Source organism: Trichosurus vulpecula (genome assembly GCF_011100635.1).
Source record: "Trichosurus vulpecula isolate mTriVul1 chromosome X unlocalized genomic scaffold, mTriVul1.pri SUPER_X_unloc_4, whole genome shotgun sequence".
Classification (NCBI taxonomy): domain Eukaryota; kingdom Metazoa; phylum Chordata; class Mammalia; order Diprotodontia; family Phalangeridae; genus Trichosurus; species Trichosurus vulpecula.
This window is the reverse complement of record NW_023494380.1, coordinates 1,272,373-1,299,871: the sequence shown is the minus strand read 5'-3', so window position 1 is coordinate 1,299,871 and position 27,499 is coordinate 1,272,373.

The window sequence follows — 27,499 nt, the reverse complement described above, 5'->3', positions numbered from 1 at the left end:
CTGTGTAGCTTGATTTATGGTAAACCTTAAAATTAGCAATCTTTTTTCTTCCAAAGGCATGCTTGACAATCTTGAATGTACAAAATCTGAATTTAGGGAATAATTATAAGTTAAAAATACAGCTGCTAGTGGCCAACAACAACTCTTTGAAAAACCAATCAGTGAATATTTTTATAACTCTACAGCTAAGAGCAGCCATAAAAGATGCTTATGTTGGTTGAGAAGGATAGCTTTCACCTTACAGTTTTCCTGCTTTTAAAGTTCTCTTGTTTAATATAAAATGGAGATAATAGTTCCTACCTCACAGGGTTGTTGTGAGGCTCAAATGAAATAATGCGTATAAAGAATTTTGTAGGGGCGGAGCCAAGATGGCGGCTGGTAAGCAGGGACTAGAGTCAGCTCCGTACCGAGTCCCTCCAAAAACCTATAAAAAATGGCTCTGAACCAATTCTAGAACGGCAGAACCCACAGAACAGCAGAGGGAAGCAGGGCTCCAGCCCAGAACAGCCTGGATGGTCTCTGGGTGAGGTCTATTCCACACGGAGCTGGGAGCTGGGAACAGAGTGGAGCAGAGCCCAGCCTGAGCGGAGTGGAACAACCAAACTTGGAGTCAGGAGGATGGGGCCCCTAGCGCCCTGTTTATGTGAGCTGCGGCAGTTACCAGACCCCTCGACCCACAAACACCACAGACTGCGGAGAAGGTTAGTGGGAAAAGCTGCGGGAGTGGAAGGAGTTCGCGGTTCGGCTTCCAGCCCCGGGGGCAGCGGAGGTGGGGCAGCTACAGCTGTTGTTACTTCCGGCTCCAGGCCCACCTGGTGGGAGGAATTAAGTGGCGGATCAGAGCAGGGGTGCACAGCCTGCCGAAGATCTAAGCCCAGCCCGGGCTGGGGGTTCTTGGGGAAGGAGCAGTGCGGGTCTGACAGAGCTGGCACCTCCCCCCCAAACGTGGAACATAGAACTCGTTAGTCTACAAGCAGTCATACCCCACTGAAAAACTCAAGGGTCAAGTTAGTTGGTTGGGAATATGGCCAGGCAGCGAAAGCACAGCCAGATTCAGTCTCAGACTTTGGTTTCTTTCTTTGGTGACAAAGAAGACCAAAACATACAGCCTAAAGAAGACAACAAAGTGCAAGAGCCTACAACAAAAGCCTCCAAGAAAAACTGGTCCCAGGCCATGGAAGAGTTCAAAAAGGATTTGGAAAAGCAAGTTAGAGAAGTAGAGGAAAAATTGGGAAGAGAAATGAGAAGGATGCGAGAAAACCATGAAAAACAAGTCAATGACTTGCTAAAGGAGACCCCAAAAAATACTGAAAAATACACTGAAGAAAACAACACCTTAAAAAATAGATTAACTCAAATGGCAAAAGAGCTCCAAAAAGCCAATGAGGAGAAGAATGCCTTGAAAGGCAGAATTAGCCAAATGGAAAAGGAGGTCCAAAAGACCACTGAAGAAAATACTACTTTAAAAATTAGATTGGAGCAAGTGGAAGCTAGTGACTTTATGAGAAATCAGGATATTATAAAACAGAACCAAAGGAATGAAAAAATGGAAGACAATGTGAAATATCTCATTGGACAAACCACTGACCTGGAAAATAGATCCAGGAGAGAGAATTTAAAAATTATTGGACTACCTGAAAGCCATGATCAAAAAAAGAGTCTAGATACCATGTTTCAAGAAATTATCAAGGAGAACTGCCCTGATATTCTAGAGCCGCAGGGCAAAATAGAAATTGAAAGAATCCATCGATCGCCTCCTCAAATAGATCCCAAAAAGAAATCTCCTAGGAATATTGTCGCCAAATTCCAGAGCTCCCAGATCAAGGAGAAAATACTGCAAGCATCCAGAAAGAAACAATTTGAGTATTGTGGAAACACATCAGAATAATCCAAGATCTGGCAGCTTCTACATTAAGAGATCGAAGGGCTTGGAATGCGATATTCCGGAGGTCAATGGAGCTAGGATTAAAACCTAGAATCACCTACCCAGCAAAACTGAGTATCATGCTCTAAGGCAAAATATGGATTTTCAATAAAATAGAGGACTTTCAAGCTTTCTCAGTGAAAAGACCAGAACTGAATAGAAAATTTGACTTTCAAACACAAGGATCAAGAGAAGCATGAAAAGGTAATCAAGAAACAGAAATTGCAAGGGACTTACTAAAGTTGAACTGTTTTGTTTACATTCCTACATGGAAAGATGATATGTATGATTCATGAGACCTCAGTATTAGGGTAGCTGAAGGGAATATGCATGTATATGTGTATATATATGTGTGTGTGTGTATATGTTTATGTATATATAGAAGTGAATGTGTATGTATGTATATATCTATGTGTATATGTATGTATGTGTATGTATGTGTATATATATATGTGTATGTATATATATATATATGTAACAGAGAGAGAGCAGACACAGGGTGAGTTGAAGATGAAGGGAAGATATCTAAAAGAAATAAAATGAAATTAAGGGATGAGAGAGCAACATACTGAGAGAGGGAGATAGGGAGAGATAGAATGGGGTGGATTATTTCACATAAAGGTGGCAAGAGGAAGAAGTTCTGTGGGAGGAGGGGGGAGGGCAGGTGAGGGGGGAAGGAGTGAACCTTGCTCTCATCAGATTTGGCCTGAGGAGGGAATACCATACATACTCAGTTGGGTATCTTACCCCACAGGAAAGAAGAGGGAGGAAGATTAAAAAAAATAAAAGGTGGGGGATGATGGAGGGGAGGGCAGATGGGGGTGGAGGTAATCAAAACAAACACTTTGGAAAGGGGACAGGGTCAAGGGAGAAAATTCAATAAAGCAGGATGGGTTGGGAAGGAGCAAAATGTAGTTAGTCTTTCACAACATGGGTATTGTGGAAGGGTTATACATAATGATACACGTGTGGCCTAGGTTGAATTGCTCGACTTCTTAGGGAGGGTGGGTGGGAAGGGAAGAGGGGAGAGAATTTGGAACTCAAAGTTTTAAAAACAGATGTTCAAAAACAACAAAAAAAGTTTTTGCATGCAACTAAAAAATAAGATACACAGGTAATGGGGCATAGAAATTTATCTTGCCCTACAAGAAAGGAAGGGAAAAGGGGATGAGAGGGGAGGGGAGTGATAGAGGGGAGGGCTGACTGGGGAACAGGGCAACCAGAATATATGCCATCTTGGAGTGGGGGGGAGGGTAGAAATGGGGAGAGAATTTGTAATTCAAACTGTTGTGAAAATCAATGCTGAAAACCAAATATGTTAAATAAATAAATTTAAATTTAAAAATAAAAAATAAAAAAAAGAATTTTGTAAGCCTTAACCCTCTCACTATATGCTAGCTATTAGTATTTTGCTGTTTTTCATATTTTTCATACAATTTAGAACTATCCAGTCTACCAAACTTTGGGTGGACTTTCAAATTACATTTCCTCAGAAAAATTATTTGCTTGGATTGGGTAAGTATTAATCTGAAGGCAGCAAAGAAATTTATGAAAATATAATTTCAGCTTAAAATACTATAGCTGTTTCCATTGAACATTAGCATATTAAAAGACTTAACAGTGTTTTTGAAAGTTAGGATTTGAAGTTCAAAATGGAGTTACATCCTTCAACTTAAAGCAAGGCAAATATTTAAGATTTAGTTAAATTATTCCATCAATCCTGGGTCAAAATTTCCAAAAAAAGTCTAAGCGTCCCCCATAATTCCTAGTCTTCATATTTTTTTTTTATTTTCAAAGAAAAATTGATGCTTAATGGGAAAAAAAATCTTAGATTTTTCTCTTTAGCTTAAATCATAGTGGTGGTGGCTGAACTGGGAGGCATAAAACTTCTCGGCACTTTGACTAACTTTGACTAACACTCCCTCATTTTAAATCTTCTACAAAATACACATTTAAATTACTTACCACAGAATTTCGAGAGTTGAAAAGGAACCTCAGAAGCCATTTAGTACAATCTGCATATGAATACTCCTCTTTATATCCACAGGAGGTCATCCAGATTTTCTTTGAAGACCCCTAAATGAGGAAGAATTTCCTACTTCTCAAGACAACTAATTTTTGATTTGGGATAACTTTAATGATCAAGATTGTCTTTACATCAAGCTGGATTCTGCCTTTCTACAGTTTCTACCTATTGCTTCCAGTTTCTACCAACAAGGGCCAAAAAATGTTTTAATACTTGGAAGTACTTCAAGACAGCTATTGTATTTCTGCTAAATCATATCCAAGCTGAAACATTCCCATTGTCTTCCATTGATCCATTGGTATGATTTCAAGCCATCTCACCATCCTGTCCCCTTTCCTGTGGATGCACTCCAGCCTGCCCTTTCCTGCCCAGACCAGATTACAATTCTCTACATGTGTACTTACTTGGGCAGAATATACTGTTTCTATCAGCTCCCATGTTCTGGATGTTAATTATGCTTTTTGACCCAAATAAAATTGGATTAATCATTTTGGAGACCCATTGATCTAATGGATCACCAGATATTTTAGAAGTGAATTTGGCTTTAAATTTCCTGCCAGGTTTAGTGTCTTATGGTTGACTTTTTCAAATATTCTTATTGAGAAAGTTGTATATTTACTATGAAGTTTAAAAAATGTCATTGGAATTATGAAAAATATTTCAGAGATATTGTGGTGTATGAGTTGTAGGTTGCCCATTAATCTTAAAAAATAAAGAGTCCAATGTGAGGTCACCATCAATGCCTATTACTTAAAATTAGAAGAACTCTATTTCCATATTGGATTGCATAGTTTGTTACAAGAGATGTTTGGCTCAAAACTAATTGCTTTAATCATATTACCTATGGGGAAGAATTCACTTTTATGTAACTCAATTTCCATTTCTGGTAATAATCAAAATTATTGAGCTTAGGTTAGACCAAATACAAACATGATTTGATAATTTTGAATGATAGTAGCGTGTGGGACAGCAGCCCTTCCCAAATTAAATTCAGAGGATTCTCAGAGTAGAAAGCAGAAAGAAATTTTATTGCTTTCTCATGAAAAAGGACACACCTCAGCATGGCCCAAGATGATGCCAGCACGTGTGTGTGTGTGTGTGTGGCATTCACCTCAAAGCAAGTTATGTTGACCCTAATGCAGAGTTCCCCCTTCTTCACTGGCTCTTCTTCCCATTGGCTGGGTTTGGAGCTCACATTCTAAACCTGGAAACTTCTTCCCAGCAACAAAGAACAAAGAACCAAAAGACACAAAACCAGGTTCAGGGATTGTGTGTTCAGCAAAAAGGGAGGGGGAGGAGGAGTAGAAGCTAGATAAACGGGACCTTGCAATTGGGACATCTGGCTCTGTTTCCTGATGTACTTTCTTATCTCTGCTTTCTCAGCCACAGGAGGGGTGCAGGGTGGGGGTGTATAGCAGGAGAGGTCAGCTCCTATTCCATGCTGAGGGGGCTTCACTTATTTCCACATTCCACTCAGTAGCTTGATTAAGAAGCCTTCCTTGGATTGTAAATGTAGTAATTTCTTGAAAAGGGAGAACAGAAAACTACTTCCTAATGGGAAGTTTCTTAAGTTTAAAATTGCAGCTCTACGGAACACTTCAGATTTTTAAAAGTCAGATTCCATAGTTATGCTAGTCACTGGCACTGTCACCTTTTAAGAGGGATTGTTTCTCCTTTGCAAGAGGGGAATTGCACTCACAGAAAAGCTGTTTTCATCTAGGCTTTGCTACCTATTAGTGTGCAATTTTGGATGAGTATCATCAAACTGTATCAGTTTCTTCATTTGTAAAATGGTGACAATGATACTTGTCCAACCGTTAGACTCAAGAATAATTTGCAAGTCTGTACAATATTTTAAAGTTTTAAGGTGAAGATTATCATTATCATGGTAGGTGCTAAGGTGGCACTTTATCCTGGGTATTGAAAATAAATCAGGCAGCACTCCATAACACGACCAATTCCAGTAGTGAAATTGACATAGATTGTTTTTTAAAAATTTTTATATACCTTCTGTATTTTATATCACCTTTATTTAAGAATATTTTCTTCCTACCATTTTCTTCCCCTGCCCCCCAGTCCATGGCCTACTGCTTTGAAAAAAAATGAACCAACATATTAATAGAGTCTGAATATGTATGCACACACACCACACACATATGATGTTCCACACTCAGGCTCTCACCTATGGGCAGAAGGGAGGGAATGAACCTTTTTCTCACTTTCTCTTGCCAAATTTTTTGATTGCCAATTCATAATTATACCTAAGAAGCCATCTGATAGTCCCAACACCAGCTAGGTGTTCTAATGGATTTTTATTTAAAGAAAATGATTAATAATTGCACTTGAAGTTTTGCCATTGAATTCTATGGCAAAAAATGACATCTTCCAATTTCTCTTAGGAAACTTAAATGGTTAATCTTCTGCCTTCGTTATATAGTACTGCCAGCATATAAGTACATTTTTAATCTGTGAAGTAAAAGAAGGAATAAGAAGCTTTTAGTTGCAATAGTTAATAGCAGAGTCTAGAAGCTGAGTGCTATTCAAAGTCAAGCTTGATTTATAGCTTGGCATTTGACTTTCAGGAATTGAGTAGATGATATATCACTATTAAGACGAAATTGTCCCATACCACACACACATGAGGTGGCCTGGAGTTTGCATTTCTGGTGTTAGGAAGTATGATAGGAGATTGAACATTCAAGTGGTCATGAAATTTCCAAGCTTTGCCAGTGGAATACAAGCACAGTATGGGCTTATCAGACTGAAAAGGTTTGGAATTCTGAGCTGTGTCTTTTGGCTAAGGACCAGTCTAATGAAGTTCAGAGAAACTCATAACTAGGTTGGCCACAGTGGTAAATTTTTCAGCCATAGTAACTTGAAATACCATCTACTAAGCCATAAAGGGTCTGTTTCTGACATTGCAAGGTGTATATCTATGCCAACAAAATTTCATGTTGAAGATGCATAGTTTAACCAGTGTGAGTACTTTCTTAAATTACACAGTGTAGCCAAAAATTTCATTGCCTATTGACCAAACTGGTAATAAACCGCTTTGAATTTAGGCTGATAGATGTGCCAGGCTTTCCTATATTCTAAATGTATGTGCAAAACTGGGCTTGTATTGATGCCCAGAACTTTGGTCAATACTGGTAAATTTTTAAATAACCCCATGGTCACCTTCACAAGAGTTTAAAATGTCAGAATGCTGATAATGGCTAAAGTATTTGAGTTAGGATCTGAACTGAAGTATATACTTAGTACCAATATTGTGATACCTGAGTAGCCAGCTATTGCTAGAAAAACCCTGCCCCCAGCCACTAACTGCAAACCCCAGTCCTGCGGTTGTCTTGGGCCCCTAAGACATTTCCAAGGAATGTAAGCTAATTACCAGGAAAGCCTAACGATCTTCCTTTAACTAACTGAGTGGGCTGAGAGACAACTCTATCTCTCCTCTCAACAAAGCCAGCTGGAGCATCCCTCAGTCTGCCTATGGCCTTGAAGGATGAAAGCCTCAGTTCCAGATATTCTTTTGAATTATGTGACTGTTCCTAGCTCTTATCTCATGAGTCATGTTGTGGGATGTATGGCAAACTGGACACAGAGATCCTGGGTTGTAATTCCAATTGACACTTTGTCAACTATCTGATATGTTGTATTTACAATCTATTCAGGAGGTTCCTCTAACGTATCATGGTCATAAAAAGTGAAATAACACAGGCTTGCTGAGTCTGCAAAGTAACATATGTAAACTTCAAGAGATAATTAACCACTGTACCCTGTGGTCATTTGCTTTGGGAATTTTCCCGAATGACCGCCTGCTAATAAACTTCTCCATTCAAAACTTATACTCTGTGGCGTGTCTCACTCGCTTCTGGTATAACAATATAAATTTTAATAATAGAATAACAGGGTTGGATGTCAATGGAAGATATCTGATATATTTTCACGGAAAAAAATTGTCTTTTGCACTTGATAGTTTTTATTTCATTTTTAAATCATGAATTTCATTAATAAAGAAATAATCCTAACAGTCCTTCTTAGTCTTGTAAAGGTTTTTACATTTTATGGTAGTTATGAGGTGAATTGGATGTCACACCAAAGTAATTTTGAGATTCAGATAAGAAAATTGATATTTCAAGGAACATTAGGGCAATTCTCCCTTCCCGCATTTTTCTGCTCTGAGTACACCTTAAGAACAGTGGCCTTCGTTTTTTTGAAGAAGCATGAAACAGTGACTTTCATTTTGAATAAAACAGTGCCTTTATTCTAAAGTATCTTTTATTGTAAAAATGGTTTTGAAATATAACAAACGTTTACCTTGATATGCATCAAAAGAGATATATACTTTATTCAAAGTAAAATTTCTTAAATGACAGATTATCTCCAAATAATGGGTTTTTTAAGAGTCCATTAAGTACTGAAGCCAGTTTTTTGTCAAACATCTTTTTTGGTTGATAAAATCTTTTCTAAGTGTTCACAGTAAAAGTAACCACCTTAGCTATTTTTTCCAACTAAGCACAAATTTTACTTCAGTAGAATCATGGAATTGCAGATCTGGAAAGGCCTCTGGAGATTAGTTCCCTGTCTCTATTTTACAGATAGGGAAATGGGTCCAAATAGCTCGTGTAGTGATCTAGTAGCAGAGTGGGTACCTCTGACTTCCAGTCTTACCACTGCTCCTATCTCTTATTTTTCCTAAGTGACTGGCTGCTGAATCTTTGTATCTACAATTAGCCCAGAGGGGGGAATATTTTAATTTAAGAATTCCCTTTTGGGGGCATAAAGGAGAATGGCAGTGAAGTTTTTTCAAAAGCATTTTAATCATAGAAAATAAAACACATTGTATTAATTTACATAACTTTCTTAATTCTGTTAAATTCATACACAGAAGTTGACAAATCTGTAGCCAAGAAAGAGTGTTATATAGGGTAAATAACTTGTTGACCAAGTTATCTATGTTAAATCTAAAAGAATTAGCTTTTTAGGTTTGAATAGACTCTGGATCTGTCATGTATTTATCTTTTTGAATATTTCTTAAGTCAGACTTAAATTTTGGTAAATTTAAGATTAGAAGGAGAGTATAGTGAGGGGGAAGTCTGGACTTGTGATTTCACCAGTTTGGGGAAATCTTAGTTGTGGAAACTCCTCGTGTTGTGATTCAGATCAGGAACTTACTTATAGCTCACAGTCTTAGTTAGGGTGAGTGACTTGACAGTGGGTCCCACATCTGGTGTGTGTCAGTCTCCCTCACTCCAAGTCTAGTTCTTCATATACATCATGCTGCTTTTCAGAATTATTGTATAGATAGATTTGTATCCATGAATATTTCTACAATAGTAGTACAGTTAGTCTGTGGCCCTAAGATTACAGAAGGCTGTTAAAAATATTAAGAAATTTGGGGCAGTTAGGTGCCACAGTGGATAGAGGACTGGCCCTGGACTCAGGAGGACCTGAGTTTAAATTTGGCCTCAGATGCTTAACTAGCTGTGTGACCCTGGGCAAGTCAATCCCAATTGCCTCAAAAAATCCTAAGAAACTTGAAGCCAGTGCAAAGGCAGTACAAAATGTATTTGACATCTAAAATATTTTAATAATGGCAGCTAAAAGTTTTCTAACCAATCAGTAGAGAAATATTTTCATAGCATTTGGTGGAGAAAGAGGGTAGGTGGAATTGTACTTTACTACAAGTGAATTATACTTGGTCAAATTGGCCACTTCTGGCTTATACTTGTTCAAGAGGGTTATACTAAACCAAGAATCTCCTCTGGGTAAACACAGAGGTCTAAGATTATTCAAGCTGCCTATCTATTCTGCAGAGCAGTTGACTTAGGGAAAACAAAGTAAATAAACATATTGGAGCTTATATTTCTAAGTTATATTTCTAGTCATTTCTCAACTAGCTGTGTTATACGTGGAGATAATGAAAATATTTCTATTGGAGAAAGGTTTTTTTGGCATAATATTTATATTCCTTACCTATACCACCAAAAAGTGAAATCAGTTTGCAGTGTTTGCGCCACACATAATGAGAGTCATGAACCAAAGCAATGAGGCCTGCCTGCCTTCTTTAGTGATTCACATAGTAGAAAATGTACAGTGGAGATAATTGTTAATTTTCCATGAAGTTTAAAGATTATTTGAATTGGCAGTCTCAGGTGTGTTTCTGAAAGTTCACATGTTATCTGCAATGATGGTTGTTACATTTACCCTTCAATAAAGTTCAACTCTAATGTGAAATTGTCCTGGCTTGGGACGACCCTTGGTTCTTAAATGCTGTAGCAGGGGGGTGCAGGCTCTGCCAGCATGGAAAGACTTCTCGAGTGTAGGACCTACAGCACATAGTTCTTTGAGGATTAGCCCATCCACGTGAAGGTTGGCCTTGCGGGGTGATGTTGGATTTTTTTCCACAGCATCTTATGAAGCCATGAGCCAAAGTGGGGAGGTGTAACTCATTTTGGTGAAAGCACAGAGTGTTACATATTTAAATTGCTTTGATTTGAGTATAATTAATTGCTCTTGTAATTTTTCCATTCATTACTGTAATAAACCAGACCTTCTGACAAAGATAATAACAGAAGCAGATACTAGAATTGAGACTCCAGCATTCCATCTCCTGCCTCTCTCTGTTCATTTGCACAGACTGCTTCTTGTGTCTGAAATGTATTTCCTTCGTACCTCTCTGTACCTTAGAATCCTTAGCTTCATTCAGGAACTACCTCCTAGGGAAATCTTTCTCAAGCTTCCTCTCCCTCCCCCCTCCCCACATACGTTGTTCATTCTGTCTCCTCAGATTACCTCGTATTACTGTACAGGTTGAATATTCCCAGTAAATTGTAAGCTGGAAGGCAAAGGATTAGTTTGTTTTTGTTAACTCTGGCAACTAACAATGACTTGAGTAGGTCCTTAATACATGTTGCCTGAGTTGCATAGTCTATACTTTGCCAGATATGTAAGCTCTTCAATTTAACTATCACCTGTTAAGTACATAATTATATGTAAGGTTCTGTGAGCATGAAGATAAGAAGAAAAAGCTGCTCCTACCTGCAAAACAATTTACATTCTTCTGGGGAATACATCATCTATAAAAAAGATAAGAAATATGCAAAATACTTTGAGGGAGAAGAAACGATCAACTGTGGGGCTCCAGTTAGGCCTCTAGTAAGAGACTGAGCTTTTGTACCTGAGCTGTCTTGAAGCACCTCAGCCTCATCTTCAAGGAGATGAAGAGGAAATGTATTCCCAGCATGGAGGGGTTAGGAAGTGGAGAGCGGGACTGTGAAAAGACATTGTGGGGTTTAGCTAAATGAGCTAGTTTTGCTGGATTGTAGATTGCCTGAGGAGGAATAAATCTTCAATATGGAAAGGTAGGTTGGAGTCAGCTTGTGAAAAGCCTTAGGAACTAGGCTCAGGGATTTGTATTTTATCTTAGAGGCATAAGGAAGCCACTGGAGACTTGAGGATGTAATGGCAACCAGGCCTGTTTTTAGGAAGTTGATTTTGCTAGCTATGTGGAGAATAGTTTGGAGAGGTCATCTAAGAAGTTACTACTGCAGTAGAAGTGAGTCATGGTGAGGGCCTTAACTAGGGTGGTGGCTATGTGAGTGGAGAAGGGACCAGATGAGGAAGATGTTGAGGTGAAATGGATGAAACTTAGTATCTGATTGTGGATGTGCAGATGAAGGGAAGAATCAGATGACTTCCTCTGAGGTTTTTAACTTCAGTATTTGGAGTGGTTGATGATGGTGATTGTCACAGCCTAAAGAAAGGTATTTGGAGGAGTGCTGGCATTAGGAAGGAGGATGATGAGTTCTGTTTTGGACACATTGCATTTGATATGGCTACAGAATATCTAGGTAGCAAGGTCTAGAAGGCCGCAGATGAGAATGATTGGAACTCAGTTTTGGAAGCCATCAGTTTAGAGACTATGATTGAATCCGTAGGGGTTGATAAGAGTACTAAAATTTACTCTTGTAGAGAAAAGGGCATCGAGACCTGGGAAGGGAGTATTAGAGGATGCTAGAGATTGATGAGCAATGCTCAGTCATGGAAGAAAACCAGAAGAGAGTAGTATCATGGAAACCTAGCAAGGATAATGTATATGCAGGAGGAGGAATAGTCAAAGACTGTCAAAAACTGGAGAGTTTAAGTGGTATGAGGTCAGAGAAAAGACTGAGTAGGGTTCTTTTTTTTCGATAATTCTTTGAAAAATGATGTCTAGGCTCTTTTTTTATCCTGGCCTTCAGGTACTCCGATTTTCTAGGTCAGTTGTTTTCCCAATGAGATATTTCACATTGTCTTTTATTTTTTTTTCATTCTTTCTGCATAATTTCTTGATTTCTCATTACATCATTACCTTCCATTTTCCCCATTCTAATATTTAGGTAATTATTTTCATCAGTGAGCTTTTGGAACTCCGGTTCCATTTGGCCAATTTAGCTTTTCAAGGTGTACTTCTCCTCATTGGCTTTTTGGACCTCTTTTGCCATTTGGATTATTCTATTTTTAAGGTGTTATTTGTGGGGGGTTGGAGGAGAGAAGGCAGGGCAATTGGTGTTAAGCGACTTGCCCAAAGTCACAAAGCTAGTAAGTATGTCAAGTGTCTGAGGTGGGGTTTGAACTCAGGTCCTCCTGACTTTGGGGCCAGTGCACAACTCACTGTGCAACCTACCTGTCCTTAAGGTGTTTTTTTCTTCAGCATTTTTTGGGTCTCCTTTAGCAAGGTGTTGATTCGTTTTTCATGATTTTTTGGATCATTCTCATTTCTCTTCCCAAATTTTCCTCCACTTCTCTTAAGTGATTTTCAAAATCCTTTTTGACCTCTTCTATGGCCTGAGACCATTTCATATTTCTTGGAGGCTTTGAATATAGGAGCCTTGACAGTGGTGTCTTCCTCTGGCTGCATGTCTTTTTATTTTACCAAAACACAAATACAAAGTAGAGAAAAGAAACAAAAGCATATCACAAACTTAAATATTATAACTTAAATATAAAGTAAGAAAGAAAAAAAGCATGTCATGTGCATAGCAGAACATAGGAGAGGATTCCAAATATGTAACAATAAATTTTCATTTCAAGAAAGCCTGTATGATAAATAATACACCTTGTGTTGAGAATTGTCCGTCTTTTCTTTGCTTCCTTGTGTTTTCTTTTGTTATCTACTGTGCACTTTTTAACTTTGTTCTTTTTCCCCTCCTCCCACCCCCAGAAGGCTACCATATAATTTAGATATGCTTCTTGATATATCCATACACATACGGATATATACATACATATCTATATCTATATCTATATATATATATATATATGTATATATATACATGCATATATAGACATATACTTTCTCAAACATAATCTACTCCTGATCAATGTTTTTATGTTTGTACATAACTTTTGTTTCCTATCCTTCTTGCCTCCTCTACCTTACTTCTACCAGCTACAACACCTTCCTATCCCTTGCCTATCCCTCTCCTCCACCAACCACCCTGCCCTCCTATTACTTGGCTCCCTCCCTCCAAGTATCCATCCCCTATCCTCCCATTCCCATTAATCTAAAAACTCATTACCTATTCCCTCATTCTCCACTCTAAAAATCCCTCCTTGTTCTAATCCCTCACTTGTACTCTCCCCCCTCACTAAACCCCTACCATTTTATTTCTTCTAAATTTAGAAGACTTTTATACTCTTCTAAATAGATATGTACTGTTCCATGTTGAACCCATTCCCACTGAAAGTAGGTTACCAGAACTACCAGCCCTTCTGCATCCTTTCTTCTTCTTGCAACAATTTTGCACAAAATAGTTACTGTTTTAGTTGTTTCTAAATGACTTTACTTTTTAAATTCATATCATAGTCAGGTTTATCCCCCTCTTTCTTATGAGCTCGATAATTATTAATAGGAATGTTAGACATACATTTTACCTTATGTTTCTCTTGGTTCTTATATGTCAAATCTTCTATTAAGATGAGGAATTTTTTTTAACAAAGTCTTGAAAGTCTCAGGGTTTGTCAAATGTCCATTTTTTTCATTCAAGATAATACTTAAATTTGAAGGGTATATTTTTGGCCGGAGTCCCAGGTCTTTTGCTCTTTGATATATTGTGTTCCAAGACCTGCGGTCCTTTAATGTCTCTGCTGCTAAGTCTTGTGTAATTCTAATTGTGGCACCATCATATTTAAATTGTTTTAATCTTGATGCTTTTAATATTTTATCCTTGAGCTGGGGGTTCCCGAATTTGACTTTGATATTCCTATGAGTTTTCCTCATAGGATCTCTTTTAAGTGGTGTGCGGTGGATTTTTTTCTATTTCTACTTCCCTACCTTGTCCTAATGCTTCAGGACAATTTTCTTTGATTATTTCTTGTATTATTGTATCAAGGTTCTTTTTTTGATCATAGCTGTTTGTGATGGATTTTACGAATCCAAGAATTAAAAACAGAGGCATCTCAAGGTGAAAGTAGAAAGGAAAATTTATTACGATCCTGCGGGAAAGGGCAACTCGGACACCAGGAGCACCGGGGTTCTCTCAGTGTCAGAGTGCACTGGACACAGAAAATTGGGGTGTTTATATAGGTCCCTAACCGCAATTCCCCCTCCCAACCTCCTTTCTCTCAGCTTGCAGACGTAAGCTTTGAGGGTACAATCTGGACGTGATAAATCTATCCCAGGGACAATGGCAAGGAACAAACAGTATGGTTATTTTTGACAAGCAGGTGACGGACATAACCTTCCCACCATTCTTATCCCATTCTCCAATCAATCTGAAGTGATAAATCTATCTTAATGACAATGACAATGAACAAATGGTTTGGTTATCTGTGACAGGCAGAAGCCAGTTGTTGGTTACCTCATATTCACATCTGTGGCAAACTAGCCTTTCCCATCACCCTTACATCTGTAATGGATGTCCCCAGCACCCTTACACCTTGTCTCCCATCATTCGTACCTAACTGGTCTTGCACGTCTACATTGCACCTGGCTTTCCGGCTTTTCATCCATTTTTCTGCTGAGCTGAGGGTCCCTTATCCTGGGGTCAACACACAGGGGGGGAGCATCCTGTGTCCTATCCTTACTTTCAGAGGATTTTATGGTTGCTGACTTATTCACCTCAACCCTTCTTTCTTTCAGGCCTCTCACCGTTAGGTAAACACACAGGATGTGAGCATCCTGTGTCCTGTTCTTAACCTTGGGGGCCTTACGGTCACTAGCTTAGCTTATGGAGGGGAAAACATCTAAGTAGAGAAATGGCTTTACAGAAAGGAAAATATCTAAGTAGAGAAATGGGACTCACTATCCTACTTATTTCTATTTATTTAATTTGTCCTCTTTTATGAGAGGTCTTCACTCATTCCACACAGCCCCTCCTCTTTTATTTGTTCAATGAAGACCTCTCACACCAATCTTGATATATTTTCTCCTAGAATCTAATTAGCCTATTGAAGATATATATTGGGGTTCTACACCCCCGGCTCCCATCTTGAGCCCAAGTAGCTGTTCTATAAGTTTGAATGATCCTTTCTGGGGGTCACTCATTACCCCTTTAAGTAAGTATGGGAAGGACTGATCGACGCATTAACAAATCAAAGGGGCAGTCCCCTTTATCAATACAGATACAGACACCCAAAAGAAAATAATGATGCAATTGTCCCTTTAAGATTCAAAAATTATTTTCCTATACAGCTGTCTGGCATCATCAATGCAGTCCTCTGGCCCTTGGTATTTGTTCCACCCATCTCCAGCACAGCATCCTGTCAGCATCTTCTTCTTCTTCTTCTCTTCTTGTAGGAACCAGCTTTCTTTCTATTCTCTGAGGTAACAAAAGTTACCTCAACACAATTTTGAGTTATCATTTCTATAACCTTTTAGTCATGCCATGTTTCCTTGATGGCATTTACAAAACAAACCACAAACCATTCCTTTAACATGACTAATTGTAACAAAACTTTAGACAAGCTTGATGTTAACCAAATAATATTCTCACAAGCACTTGATCTACTCCATCTTTCTTTCAAGAATTAAAAGACCCCAACTTTTACAAGACCTTATACAAGGACCTTATAAACAGGACCACACACAGGAACACTAGTCCCAGTCCTATACAAACCTAAGATGTTCCTTAATCAATTATTTTAATAAATCTGTTACTGTACTTACAAAACTTTCTGATTATAGAAATTTGCCACCAAGAGATCAGGAACTTGTAGTCTAGTTTCCTGTCAACTCCGGGTAGAAGTTATGTCAAACTGCAAGGTGCATTGAGCCAGGCTCAAAGTCTGCCAAGCTTCAGCTAAGGGATCAAGTCAAGAGGGTCCCACCTCAGCAAAGACTGAACAGTTGCCCTCTTAACTTTACCATGAAATCATACCTGCAGTTCATGCCTGTCCTTCACAGGGCTGCTGCTGCATCATAGATCAGTGGCTCAGACAGCCTTCCTTGATATTCACACCTAGGGTTAGACTCAGAAAAACAGTCAGTTAACAGTCCCATTAAGTCTCTGAATGGCAAGTTTCAACAACCAGTTTCTTAAGGAACATCCTTAAAGTGAGCCTTAAGTAGCTTGCATGCATTTTCTCCCTTGTTCATAAAATCCTCCCATTAAGATCATAAGTTATTGTTCTAACACATTTGCATCAGTTTCCCAGACTCTTCTATTCTCCTCTAACTATGCCTGACCTGAAAGAATGAGATATTCTTCAATAACTGAACCATATAAATATGATGGTTCAAATATTAACTTCATCTTTACATTTTGGACCATGGAATGAATTCAAATTCAAACAGCCACATTTAACTTGTTCATCAATGCAAAAATATTCTACAACTTATCTCTCTTAAAGAGAATTACACATTGAAATTCTTTTCCCTCAAACTGGAAATGTCTCTGATTTAATTCCAGTAATCAATTATACCATTTGTCTTAATATCCAATTGCTCTTACATGACCTTAAAACACTTAAGGGTCTTACTCCACATAGATACAGAGTAACTTTAAATCCCAGCCTTAATCTATGGGATAATGATTCAACCTTATATTTGTATCTTTATTTTACAAACTTCTAAATTATTCCCATTAATATTTAGAAAGAATATTATCTTTCATATGACTATAGAAGAGCACCAATTGACCCAATCATTTGATTATTACCAGATAATTCTTACTTAATATAACTTGGTTTTCCATTTTTGAAACTTCAGAGAATTTCAGTTTTTATATATATATATATATCATCTGCTGTTTTGTATCCCCACCTAAACCTTGTACCTGGTATAAGAATCTTTAGAAATGAGCTCATCTATCCTTTTTAAACTATCAGACAAATACCTTAATAAAGGAGAAGTAATCTTGCTTTTACCATTACCTTATACAATTTGTGCAAAAATCCAAATTTAAGATCTATTTACCAAAGCATAAACCAATAATATACATCTGTATATAATTCTTAGAGAAATCAATCTGATCCTGTTACTTTTTTCAAATTTTGCTTTCCTATTTAATTAGACATGTATCACATTACATCTTTGTTTAGTTATTTCCTCCTTTTGTAAGATGTTATCTCTATATGATATTTATTTGGGGAATATAGGTCAAAATTGTAAGCTATTCATTTTTGCATCCCATTATAGTGACTCAGAGATATTCCAATATCCATTTATTATCTAATAGATATAGAATTGTTTACAAAACTTCTTGACAACATAAATTTGCTATGAAAGAAAAGAGGGACAATGTCATATATCTTAACAGAAGGAAAGAACTTCCTTAGCCTGTTTGATTCCAGGCATGAGTCACACCTGACAGATGATCATATAGTCACTAGATGCTGAAAGCAGGGCTCAGGAGTAGTTCTCAACCTGTAGTGCATGTCATTCTACTATTGGCTTTATGGCACCTATCCCTGTAATCAGAGCTTAAAATAATAGTAAATTGAAGTCCCATAGAATCTTAAATAGCAAATGAATATCTGCTGTTGTCCTTCAGATAGGGCCATCCCAAAATTTGATTGAGCATTAATTATCAAATCAAATTACATAACTTTCTGTCTTCTAAAATATTTCCTCATAATAGTTCCCTAACAACTATGTAGGGGACAGGAGGGGCTTGAATAACTCCCATTTGTCTCCAAACCTTCTTATCTGGCTTTCGTATTTCCAATCAAACCTTTATTTATCTTTTCCAAATCTCTCAAACCCATTATTCAGCTTTCCTTTATGTTTCAACCATAAGACAAAATAGCTCATAAATTAGTACTTTTTACTGACATAACTGTGTATACTGGAATCCCATTCCAGCTTCTTAAACAAAACAAAGAGGTTAATGACTAACCTCACAGGCTGATGGATTTATGTCCCGTTTACTCATTCTGGAGGAAAGGGACACTTTAGGAATTAAATCTTATACGCATGGATAAGCTCCAACTCTTGCTTAAAATCACAAAAATATTTTTCATCCTGATGTTAAAAGGAATACTCACTAAGCTTTTCTGAAGAAAATTATTTGGAAAGTTTTAAAATGATAGACATCTCTTTCTTTCTCCTTTAAAGCAAATTAACCCTTAAACATTAGAATTCCTTAACTAAGTTGGTGGAAGATGTCCTCATTCTCAAATATTTATACAGAATTCCTAGATATTACAAAGTTCCTTAGTTAAAAAGGTGTTGCAATGTGGAGGACACTTAGTTTCTTATGAATTAAGAACATACCCAATTAAATTAGCCTTATCACAAATAACAAAATTTACCAGGACTTTAAAGAGTGACTCCATAGGAATTCCTCTACACAGAAGACTTACACAAGATTGATAAGAATTCATGATTAGATGGTTCCAAAAATCTTTGTTTTAGTTAAACCTCAATTTCTTAATTAAGTACAATTCTTAATATTACAACATCCAGATTATAAGAGGAATTGGTTTTCTAACAACATAGGTAATGCAATGTTAATCAAGTTACAGAATATAAGAAAATTTAGGAATATATGAGCAAATCAAATCTGGAGTCATAATCACTAGTGAATTTCTAAGGTCCAATACTCTTAGCATTGTAAAGATTATAAAATCACATTTCCTAACAGTTTACAATGTATCCTGAATTGGCAGAAATTGCAAGAGGAGATTCTTGTTTGAACAGGGCCTGTATAAATACTTGATCTATAGCAAAAACAATTTTAACTGAACTTCCTTTTCAAGTTTCCAAGATGAAACTTGGAAGTTTATAATTCCTTAGGTTACAGCAATTGTCCAGCTTCTTAACCTAATTCAATTCTAACAAATTTTAGATCATAGAATCATTAATCTCATTACTAACACATGGAGATTTAAAAGTAATATTACTTGCTCATAACCAAATATAACAGTTTCAAACTATCACATTTTTGTCATACCCTTTTTAAAGATCAATTCATATACATAACAAAATTTAGACCTCACAAGGGTTTCTCAAATTTACAGCTTAAGAGAACTATAAAAATACAATTTAGAAATAAGATGACTTCAATTACATTTTCAGATTATCACATATAAATTATTAATCCTATTACTTGGTATTTATATATATTAATACATTAATACATATAAATACCCATATTAATACATCAGTACCTTAAATATTTAAGGGAGGTGTCGCCCCTTCCCTTTGTGTGGCAGCAAGAACTTGGGGGCTTGGGAGGAGAGGTTCCTCTGCTTGCCTCCCCCCTTTTCCCAATCAGAGGAGGATAATCTCACATTGCTTACCATTACTCTCTTCCCTTGTCTGATCCCAGATGGGAATCTGCTAAGAGGTTTTAGCTGCTCTAACTTTTATTGCAGCCCTGGCTCAGTCAGAGACAGGACAACAACTAACTTTCACCCAGGTGAACTTCACTTCTATGTTCACTCCTTAAAAACCTTCTTTATCCAATCAGGAGTAACACATTTCACTTAAATCTGAGGGAAAAGTTTCCCACTTTCTTTCTTATCTCGCCTCACCCCAAATTTGGCCAGAATTGGAATGGAGGGAAAAAGAAAGAGCACTTTTCCTACAACTTCCCAAAAGTTTCCAAAACGTTTACTCTCAAAACCTCTATTCACACTGTCCATGCAAATAGATTATATCTTCCTTAAACTTCCTTGCCTTTCCTTTCTGGTGGACTTTTTGATTAAAGCCCCTTTAAAACTGCACATACCTTGTTTCCTTCTAATTCTGACCTGACACTTCTCTTATTCTCTTTAATGACTGTTCAGTCTCTTAACCTGTTTCCTTTTCTCCCCAGCCTTCCAGGGACCTTTCTTTTGTTAATTACTTCCTTTTCAACTTCCCTTTTCCACCTAAAAATACTTTTCTCTCTCTTTCTCCCCCTCCCGCCTTCTGATGCAGCCTGCTGCTGCACTCAGAGAGGAAGGGGAAAGAAAGGGCTGCACTCTTAGAGATAACACTCTCTTCACACAGAAACACAGACAGCTACAGACAGAAATCCACAGAAAGAATCCAAAAGCTCAGAGGGGATTGTCAGACATGCCTGGATTCTTTTCTTTTCTCCTTTTTTTATCCCAGCATCTCTAAGCCTACTCCCAGAGGGCTATCTTCAGGGATATTAGCTGTCTTAGACTGTTCCTTTCTCAAGACTTCACAAAGTCTTATCTGGGGGGAAAGGGACCCTACAGACACCAACTGTCTAGGTTCTCCCTCTCTCGTCCACCCCACCCCAGGGGACAGGGACTCTACAGACACCAACTGTCTAGGTTCTCCCTCTCTTGTCCCCCTCCCGGTCACCCAAGGCCCTATTGCCCTGGGCCGTGTGCACACCACTTACCGACCGATCACCAACCCAGCTTCCTCAGCTGTCTCTTCAGTCTTCGCTAGCACAATCAGGAGCTCCGTTCTATTTCGTCTCTACTTTCTCCGAGTTCCTCTCTTCGAGATCTTTGGTCCTGCCAGGATGAGCTCTCCCCAGCGAAACCCCAGGACCTCTGGAAAAATAAATCCGGTGGATACCCTGCCCCAGGGGTTGCGGTGAGACAGCTTCCTCGCAGGTGAGGACTAAATCTCAGTGGAACCTCCAACTGTTTTTGATGGATTTTACGAATCCAAGAATTAAAAACAGAGGCATCTCCAGGTGAAAGTAGAAAGGAAAATTTATTACTCTCGTGGGAAAGGGCAACTCAGACACCAGGAGCACCGGGGTTCTCTCAGTGTCAGAGTGCACTGGACACAGAAAATTGGGGTGTTTATATAGCTCCCTAACCGCAGTTCCCCCTCCCAGCCTCCTTCCTCTCAGCTTGCACACATAAGCTTTGAGGGTACAATCTGGACGTGATAAATCTATCCCAGGGACAATGGCAAGGAACAAACAGTATGGTTATTTTTGACAAGCAGGTGACAGACATAACCTTCCCACCATTCTTATCCCATTCTCCAATCAATCTGAAGTGATAAATCTATCTTAATGACAATAACAATGAACAAATGGTTTGGTTGTCTGTGACAGGCAGAAGCCAGTTGTTGGTTACCTCATCTTCACATCTGTGACAAACTAGCCTTTCCCATCACCCATACATCTGTGACGGATATCCCCAGCACCCTTACACCTTGTCTCCCATCATTCATACCTGACTGGTCTTACACGTCTGCATTGCACCTGGCTTTCCGGCTTTTCATCCATTTTTCTGCTGAGCTGAGGGTCCCTTATCCTGGGGTCAATACACAGGGGGTGAGCATCCTGTGTCCTGTTCTTAACCTCGGGGGCCTTACGGTCACTAGCTTAGCTTATGGAGGGGAAAACATCTAAGTAGAGAAATGGCTTTACAGAAAGGAAAATATCTAAGTAGAGAAATGGGACTCACTATCCTACTTATTTCTATTTGTTTAGTTTGTCCTCTTTTATGAGAGGTCTTCACTCGTTCCACACATGCCCTATCCAAAGATTCTCTAGTCTTTATCATCTTTACTGCTACTAGATCTTCCAGAGTGGAGGGCCCTGCTATCTCACCTTTCAGTGTTCCCTGACGACTCCTGGGCTTTGTCATCTGCCCTATGATGCTACCTTAAAATATCTGGGTCTTTCTTTTTGAATATAGGTGATCTCTTATGTATTGTCTTCCTCAATTAGAGTGTATCTTGAAAGTATGAACTATCTTGCTTTCCTTTTTGTACCCATGACTGAAATGTCCTCCTTTCTTCTACTTCCTGGAAGGTCTAATTTTCCTGCAATTCAGCTCAGAAGTCACCTTCTATCCAGTCTTTCAGCCACCTGCGTATACTTACCCCAACAAAACCTTATAAACATTTATATCTATCTTTCTGTCTATCTATATGTATATATATATATATATATATATATATATATATATATATATATATAACTAAGCATGTACATATGTCCTTCTCCCATGGGGGAAGAATATATTTAACTAGTACCTAGCAGATTATCTTTCAGATAATTGACACTTAATAAATACATCTTGATTAGTTAATTGATTTGCACTGTCTGCCCTACATGCCTAGAATATACTCCCTCTTCATCTTTGCCTCCTTGGAATACCAATCTATTTCATAAAAATATATATATATATATATTTATTTAATTTTCAATTCATGGAATGAAGGAAGCCTTTCCATAACATAGTGTAGTTTCATTTAAAAAAGATGAAATTCCAAATCTATTTTGTACAACTTGCCATTCCTTTTAAATATATAGTGAAGTTATCATGTAGATTATTTTTCCTTTTTTTCCTCCCTCCCCACATTAGAGATGGCTACTATTAGCCATAAATTTGTATATGTATATAAAATGATTCTCTATATACTTCTACTTGGCAGGGAATTTGTGGTTTGTTTTGTTTTTTTCCCCTGCCCCATGAAGGTAGAGTCTTCCTGTATATGTCCTTTGTACCTATAACATTCAAAATAACTTGTTCACTCAAAATTGTTCTTAAAACAATATTGCTATTACTGTATAGAACATTCTCTTGGTTCTGCTCATTTTGTTCTTCATTATTTCATGGAAGTCTATCCATGTTTTTCTAAGATCATTGAGCTCTCCATTTCTTGTAGCACAGCAGTAGCACTCATCACAATCATGTGCCAGAAATTTTTCAGCCATTCCGCAATTGACGGGCATCCCTGCAGTTTCCAGGTATTTGCTACCACAAAGAGAGATGCTATAAATATTTCAGAAAATACAGTTTCTTTTCCTTTTCCCCTAACCATCTTTGAAAACAGACGTAGTAGTGGTATTGATAGGTCAAAGGGTATAGATAGTTTAATAACTCTTTGGGCATAATTCCAGATTATTCTCTAAAATGGCTGTATAAGTTCACAATTCTACCAACAATGTATTAGTGCCTGAATATTTCCAAATTCCATCCAACATTTGTTCCTTTCCTTTTCAATCATTTTAGCCAGAATACCAAGTTATCTTTTTTTTCCTTTCTTATATATTTTTTATTTTTAAGGTTTTTTTATTTATTTAATATTTTTAGTTTTCAGCATTGATTTTCCCAAGTTTGAATTACAAATTTTCTCCCCATTTCTACCCTCCCCCCACTCCAACATGGCATATATTCCGATTGCCCCGTTCCCCAGTCAGCCCTCCCTTCTGTTGCCCCACTCCCCCCATCGCCTTTTCCCTTACTTTCTTGCAGGGCAAGATAGATTTCTGTCCTCCATTGCCTGTATATCTTATTTCCTACTTGCAAGCAAAAACTTTTTTTTGAACTTCTACATTTAAAACTTTGAGTTCCAAATTCTCTCCCCTCTTCACTCCCCCCACCCTCTCTATGAAGGCAAGCAATTCAACATAGGACACATGTGTATCATTATGTAAAACCCTTCCACCATACTCATGTTGTGAATGGCTAACTATATTTTGCTCCTTCCTATCCTATCCCCCTTTGTCAAATTTTCTCCCTTGACCCTGTTCCTTTTGAAAAGTGTTTGCTTTTGATTACCTCCTCCACCTATCTGCCCTCCCTTCTATCATCTCCCCTTTTTTATCTCCTTCCTCCTTCTTTCCTGTGGGGTAAGATACCCAATTGAGTGTGTATGTTTTCTGCATGACTGGCATTCACATTTTCACTACAAGGATTTAATGAGAGAATTGGATTAAATTTGTTGAGAGTATATTATAATTAAACATTAAAACAAAGGCTGATCACATGTGATTGAATTCATTCCCAATAATTCATATTTGGCTATCAAAAGATAGCTGAAGACACTTACCCAAAACTGAATAAAAATGGCCATCCTGCAGAGAAGAGAAGACATTTCCATTGAAAGCTATCAATCTTTTCATTTCTTCTTTCTTCAGAACCTTAGATTAACTATATTATCTTATACACCAGATATTTCTAATTACTGTTTTAACTTCTTTATTATTTTTTTAAAAGTATTAACTTTCCTTGACACAATATTTTGAGATTGAGGTCACAATGAATTTGAAGAATTCTAAGAAACATGGGAAGATTCATCTGAACTGATTCAGACCTAAGGAAATAAATCCAAGTGAATATTATACACATTTACAATAATGTGCACAAAAACAACATTCACACTTAGATTATGTGCAGTGAATAATACTTGTCCTAGAGAATAGAGGACAAAATTAATTTCCCTCTTCTCAGTTAAAATGGGGAAATATAGAAGTAGAATATGTGATATGCTATCATATGTGGCCATTTTGTCATTTAACTCAGACTAAATTGTTCTCTTTATTATAACGGAGTATTTTATTAAAGGTAAGGAAGTACACCAGGGCATGACTATGGTATTTAAAAAAGCATTGATAAATATTTTTAATTAATTTGTTTTTCATAAGCAAAAAAAAAATCAGCATTCTCTCCTTCCTATCTCTGTCCTCCCCCAATGGAGAATGAAATAAGGCAATAGCTTTATTACAAATATGTACAGTCAAATAAGGGCAGCTAGATGGCATAGCGGATAGAACTCCTGGCCCAGAGTCAGGAAGACTTTGAATCTGGCCTCGGGTACTTGCTAGCTGTATGTCCCTGGGCAAGTCACTTAACCCTGTTTGCCTCACTTTCCTCATCTGTGAAATGAGCTGGAGAAGGAAAGGGCAAACCACTCTAGCATGTTTTTGCCAAGAAAACCCCAAATGGGGTCACAGAGATTTGGACATAACTGAAAAAACTGAACAGCAACAAAATAATCAATACAATTTTTTTTTATAAAAAACATTCATTATGTCTGCTTGCTTTTTTAGATTAAAGGTCTACTTCCCCCCTATAGGATTATACTCAGTTTTACTAGGTAAATTAATCTCAACTGCAAGCCTATATCTTGAATATTACATTCCTTCTTGAATATTGTATTCCAAGCCCTCTGCCCCTTTACAATGCTGCTTGAAAAATAGTATGTGGGGGCAGCTAGGTGGCGCAGTCATTAGAGTACCAGCCCTGGAGTCAGGAGGACCTGAGTTCAAATCCCGCCTCAGACACTTGACACATGTACTAGCTGTGTGACCTTGGGCAAGTCACTTAACCCCAATTGCCCTGCCAAAAAACAAAAAAAAATTGTATGTGATATTGAATGCAGTGCCTTAGTACTTGGATTCTTTCTTTCTGGCTGATTGCAGTAATTTGTCTTTACCTAGAACCTTTGGATTTTGACCATGGTGTTTATACAAGTTATTGTTTTGGAATTTCTTTTAGAAAGTGACTGGTGGATTCTTCGTATTTCAACTTTGCGTTATGGTTTTAAGAGATCTAGGTAGTTTTCATTTCTTGAAAGAGATCTAGATAGTTTTCTTGAAATATGATGTGTAAGTTCTTTAAGTCATAGCTTTCAAATAGTACAATATTTTTCATTTTTTTCTCTGTAATATCTTTTATAGGTCAGATGTTTTGGGTATGAGATAATTTAAATTTTCTTCTATTTTTCCCTTTCTTCTGACTGTCTCAATATGTCTCATCTCATAGAGTCATTATTGTATTTGCCCAATATTCTATTTGGTACGTTATAATTTTCAGGCAGTTTGCTGCTTCGGCAAGGTTTTGTACCTCATGTCGAGCTGTTAATCCCCTCTCCAATTCTTTCATTTTCTTGTCTCACAGGTATGATTTCTTTTCTATTTTTTCCTCTACCTTTCTCATTTAACTCATAAACACATTTAACTCCTTTAAAAATCTTCCTTTATGTCTTCCAGGAACTAATTGTATCTGGGTCTATGCTATGTTTTTCTTTGAGATTTTGCTTATAGAAGTTTGAGGGTTATTCTCTTCCTCTGGGTTTATGCTTTAAGCATCCCTATCACCATAATAGCTTGTTGTGGTGGTATTCTGTTTTTATTTTTTAAATTTGATCATTCCAGTCTATTTTCTTACTTCAGACTTTATGCTAGGGCTAGATCCTGTGTACTTCTGAATGAAATGTGTAGCCTGGTCCTCTTGTTACTTTCTGGGAGTACTGAGTGTTGTGCTATTCCAGGCTCTTACAGACACCTATAAACTATAATTCCCCATCTCCCAAGTGGTCTGATCCATGGCAAAGTCTTATCACTGCTCCCCACTTGTCTGAATTCTGCACTTCCCTAATCTGCATTCGGGTCTGACAAACAGCAGACTACTACTGGACTTGGGCAGGAGCAACCATCTGGGAAATTCTGCTGCTTCAAAGTGACAGACCTATAAGTTTCTCACTGGTAAGTGTGCTTGTCTTGGTTGTTCATCTAAAGGCTTCAGACAAGGCTAGATACTGGGAATTTGAACCCTGCTCTGTTGCTGGGGTCCAAGCCACACCACTGCTACTTGCTTCTGAACTTGGCCTCTGTAATGGTAATGGAAATGGGAAGATCTTTCTCATCCATTAATAAGCCCATGTGACCTGCCTGAGTCACATGGAAGCCTGAGTCACATGAGCCTGTGGTGGGAGGAGCTTGCTGAATGGAAATTATTCTTTTAGAATTCAACTTGTCCTAAAAATATTGGATGAAAAATATTCAGATAATACAATCTTTTCCATATATTATCCAATTCCATATTCAATTTAGATCTCCTTTTAAAATGATGCTATTCATATTCTTTTTATATTTTTGCTTCTTAAACTTTTTTTATCCAGCATGTTATTAAATTTTAGGATCTTAAGTTTGGAATAGGTCTTAAAAGATCATCTGTTCTTTTCTCTTGCCCCCAAGGTGGATTATGATTTTAGAAATATAGAACAGGAAAATAGATTACAGTTACAAGGTTGATGTGACTAACTCTATATTCATTTTCCTTGCATTTTTTAATGTCAACAAAATATCAACCATGGTACTTTGAATGCCAACAAAAATATTGAGGTGGGGAGTGAGGAAAGGAATATCTCATTTAATCCTCACAATGATCTTGTCAGACAGATTCTCTTATTATCCCCACTTTACAAGCTGAGGAAACTGAGGCCAACAGTTTGTGGCTGTCTAGAACTACACAACTGATAAGTGTATGCGGCTGGCTTTTTCAAGTCTTCCTGACTTTAAGGCCAGCATTCTATTCACTCTATGACCTAGCCACCGTTTAAATAAATGTGGGAATTTAATAGTGAATCTTAGATAGAATGTCTGAATTACTTTCAGTTCAATCCA